Source organism: Saccostrea echinata, unplaced genomic scaffold, assembly GCF_033153115.1.
Source record: "Saccostrea echinata isolate AGI-Se365-2 ecotype Australia unplaced genomic scaffold, CSIRO_AGI_Sech_v1 ptg000016l, whole genome shotgun sequence".
NCBI lineage: Eukaryota > Metazoa > Mollusca > Bivalvia > Ostreida > Ostreidae > Saccostrea > Saccostrea echinata.
The window spans coordinates 13,526,282-13,531,037 of NW_026889765.1; the positions used below are offsets into that span (position 1 = coordinate 13,526,282).

General features: G+C 36.5%; 1 pseudogene; it reads right to left on the minus strand.

Annotated features, from left to right (window-relative positions):
* Nucleotides 1-1,067: 1,067 nt before the first annotated feature.
* Nucleotides 1,068-1,742, minus strand: LOC133188675 (uncharacterized; annotated as a pseudogene).
* Nucleotides 1,743-4,756: the final 3,014 nt, after the last annotated feature.

Genomic DNA, 4,756 nt, shown 5'->3' on the forward strand with positions numbered 1-4,756 from the left:
AATACAGATATATGGGAAAATGGTTTGGACATTTTCTTGGAGATGGAGCTTATCCTTTGAGAAGCTGGCTGCTCACTCCCTACCGTGACACGGGCCATTTGACACCCCAGCAAAGAAATTACAACTTTCTTCATTCTGGCACAAGAGTGACAATAGAGAGGGCGCTTGGGTGTCTTAAAGGACCTTTCAGACGTCTGCGAGATTTGGAAATTTTAGAATTGAAAACATCTGTTGAGATCATTATTTTATGTTGCATAATTCATAATATATGCATCCTAAACAATGAGGATGTACAGGGATTTTTGAAGACAATCAGCAAGGACCTAATGTGCCTCAATCTAATTTAGTAGACAATCAAGCAGAAGGACTAAGAAAACGTGACAATATTGCTCAAAATTTACCTTGAATGAATATTTCATCCATGATTATTTCATATCTGATACTGTAACGTGTGGTTGAAACTGTCTTATAAATAATCACTGTTTGCTTGAACTTGATTTATTAATCTCAAATAAAAATAACAATAAACTTTCTAAAAAAAATTCCACATTTTTATATTTAATAACATGGAATAATAAAAACAACAAAACAAAAAATTGGCACTTTCTGTGATAAGTATAAAAATAAAATCAATACAAAACTTTTTGCTTACTCAAAAATATAGATTTTCATACATGGATATATTAAATGGATAATTTCACATAATCTACTTGATTTTTCCCTTTCAATGACAGTTTGCTGCAAGTTAATTGTAAGTAACTTGAATGTTCAACATTTGAAAACCTTTATGGATTTGTTGATTTGCTTTCTGCACATTGAACACTTATTACCAGTAAGACTTGATGCACATTTCACACAGGCTATCAGATGTCCACAAGGAACAAATGCACTTTCTGCTGCAATTTTCCCATCCTCCATGCATATTTTGCACTTGTCTAGAAAGGAAATATAAAAATATTTGTACTAAGCTTCATGAAATGAAATCCAATTTTTCATTTTTTTTTTTTTTTTTTTTTTTTTTTTTTTTTTTTTTTTTTTTGCTTGATTTTAGAATTTCCAAAAAAAAATCCAAACATTTCCATTTTTTCACGGTGTCTCCTTTCCACCTGTTCTTCAAAACGTTGATTCTCATTCTTTATGATTTGCTCCAAGCTTTCTACTGCATCATTTGTGCGAGGCCTTTTTGAACTTTGATTTTTTTCAGGAGACACACATTTTCTCTTAGTAGAAGTTGTAGGAGTGTCAGGCCTACCTGTGTCGCTCTCCTCTGTGCTCTTGGTTTCCGTGCTCGACTTGGTTTCCGAGGTCGACTTGGTTTCTGTGCTGGACTTGGTTTTCGCGCTGGATTTTGTCCCAGTAACACATTCTGGTTAAACATTAAGCTTTGCTGGCATAAATTCTTAGTCATCCTCATAAGGGTGACTTCTTCTTTCTGTCCCACTTTTTGAACTGAAATTACATTTTTCTTTTTGTTTTAGAGTTGCTGCAATTTTGTTCCATAGTGCCTTCTTTCTTAATTTTCCACTTGAAACCAATTCTTCGTTCTCTCTTTATTGATTGATAAGGAGAAGTGTGGCTGGTCTTGTCCATAGAACAGCAGAGTCAGGTGCAAGCTCAATGGGTCTCCCATCTTGACTTTCATCCTTCAGATGAAAAGTTTCGCCATCATAGCCACCACTACCTATTAAGTGTAAAATTAATGAATAAACAAAATATTTATATTCAGAGGCACTAAATACCATTTATATTGGAGGTATGTTACATTGCCCAATCCTGATAAAAATTTCGTTTAACAGTCCTTTCATAATTTATACATGTAAATGTTGCGTAAAAATGTGGCATTTTTCCTTACATCCAAATTCCTAAGCCATGTGTACACTTACAGGTTCATGGGCATAATATCTTAATCTTTAATGTATTACATTACAATTGCATGTTTATCAGCTGTTCATGACCAATTGCAATACCCTAAAAGTGGCCAACTGTTCAAAACTTATGTCCAAGTTTAAGTTTTTCAAAGGTAGGTCAAACTACAAGGTCAAAATAAATGGTAACGCCCTTCCACAGAAAAGGTCTTGTCTTAATAATTACAGCTGTGAAATGTGAAAAGCCCTATCCCTAACCGTTCCAAAGTTATATCCATTACTTAAAGTTTTTTAAAAGTAGGTCAAACTCAAAGGTCAAGGTCAACATTATTGGTACCCATTATAAGGTCTTGTTTCAAGGAGTGCATATTTGAAGTATGAAAGCTCTAGCTCTAACCATTCAGAAGTTATGGCCAAGTTTAGGTAAAATTTTGCAAAAGTGGGTTAAGAGGTCAAACATGTTGTTGCCCAAAGAAAGGTCTTGTCACAAGGTCATGTGAAATATGAAAGCAATAAAAGTTATGGCCAAGGTTAAAGATATTCAGATAGTCGGACGGACAAAGCAAAAGCTATATGCCCCGAATATTCGATTACGGGGGCATAATAAGTAAGTCTCTGCTCACAACTACAGGTGCGCAAACATTAGGCCTTTCAACTGCCGCTAGGGTTCGATGTAAAGAACGATAATTTATTATTGGAAGTTGTTTACAGCAGGTGCGAGACTTTTTTTTAAGTATGTCAATTTCTAGCTTGTAGAAGCGTCCCAGAATTAGATGGAAAGTCTAACCGCACCAAACTTGTTATCTCTAGATTTTCCGTGTAATCCCGGGACACCTCTACATTTTACATAGTTAGAAATCGTCACTTCCGTTGATCTCAGTTTCAGTGCTAGGTATCGAGGACGTTTTGGTTTACTGCATGTTTTATACGGGAAGTTGAACACGGCAGACGGTTGAAGGGCGTTATTCGATCATTTTTGAAGCTAGATCTCACCTGACACCGGTAGGAAAAGTGAAGATATACATGTAGATTAAAAACAAGTGTGAACCAAGGCACCGCCTGAAATCCAAGATGGTAACTGTCATACCCTCGCTTTTTAGGTCACCTGAGTCACTCAGGTGACCTATTGCTATCCGTTCTCGTCCGTCGGCGTGCGTCGTGTGTTAACATTTGAACATTTTTAGCTTCTTCTCTGAAACCGCTTAACCAATTTCAACCAAATTTGGCATATAGCATCTATGGGTGAAGGGGGAAAATATTGTGAATTTCATGGTCCCTGCCCTCCTGGGGCCTGAGGGGTGGGGCTAAAACCACCAAAAATAATGCAATCTTTAAAAATCTTCTTCTTTACTCCAGGACATCAAGCAGTCAAACTGTTGGCATCATTGTAATAAGCATTGAGCCCTCTACCAAAATTGTGAAATTCATGGCCCCAGGGTCAGGGGTTCTGGCCCCAGGGTGGGGCTATATAGATCATATAGTGAAAGTGCATTATTTCTTTGAAAATCTTCTTCTCTGCTCCTGGTATTAAATAAAGTAACTAAGTACATAGTTATGATGAGCAAGAGTGCTTCTACCAAAATTGTGAATTTCATGGCCCCAGGGTCAGGGGTTCTGGTGTTAGGGCAGGGCTCTATTGATTATATAGTGAAAATGCATTAATTCTTTGAAAATCTTCTCCTCTGCTCCTGGGCATTAAGGTGATAAACTAAGTACATAGTTATGATGAGGTGGGCCACTTCCAGAATTGTGAAAGCCATGGCCCCTGGGTCAGGGGTTCTGATGTTAGGGCGGGGCTCTATTGATTATATAGTGAAAATGCATTAATTCTTTGAAAATCTTCTTCTTTGCTCCTGGGTATTATTTAAACAAACTAAGTGCATGGTTATGATGCATAAGGATACCTTTTCAAAAATTGTGAATTTCATGTCCCCAGGGTCAGGGGTTCTGGTGTTAGGGCGGGGCTCTATTGATTATATAGTGAAAATGCATTAATTCTTTGAAAATCTTCTTCTCTGCTACTGGGGATTATTTAAACAAACTAAGTGCATGATTATGATAGGCAAGGATGTCTCCTTCAAAATTTTTAAATATATGGCCTCAGTTTTTTGAGTTCTTGAGGAAGGGCGGGGGGGGGGGGGGGGGCTCTATTGATTATATAGTGAAAAAGCATTAATTCTATTAATTAATTATTAATTAATCCTGTCTGTTCCTTAGCGTTGAGCTGATAAATAAATTGCTTAGCTATGATGAAAATGGGAGCTTCGAACAGAATTTTTAAATCTTGTGGTCCTAAGGTCAGGGGTTCTGGCATAACGAGGGGGGGGGGGGGCTTTTGATAATATAGTGGAAAAGTGTTAATTCTTTGAAGTCCATAGTTATGATGATGAGGGTAACTCTTCCAAATTTGTAAATTTCTTGACCCTTGGTCTTGGGTTCTGGTGTTAGGGTAAGGCTTTGTTGAATCTGTAGTGAAAATGCATTGTACCTGTGAAATTCTTCTCTGCTTCTGGGCATATCGGAAGAAAACTGTGTAAAAGTTTAAATGATATAAGTAACCGTATTTCTACCAGATTTTTGAACATCTGGACCATTTGTCTAAGCATTCTAGTCCTGGGCAGGGCTCTATTAATTTGTATTCTACTGAGAGAAGTTATTCCCCTTTTCCATTCACCTTTGATAATTAATCACTGTAAATAATGTATTTGAAAGGTTAATAGAATAAGATAATTATGCAAGAATGTTTATCATATAATTCAAAGAGTATTTTCTTAGTTTTAATAATCAGGTAGACCTGTAAGTAATAGATAAATAAAAATGAGACAAAAATAACTTATCTTAGTATAAGTTCTTCAAAGACCATAAGAGAGGTCAATGCTAGAGGTCTTAAT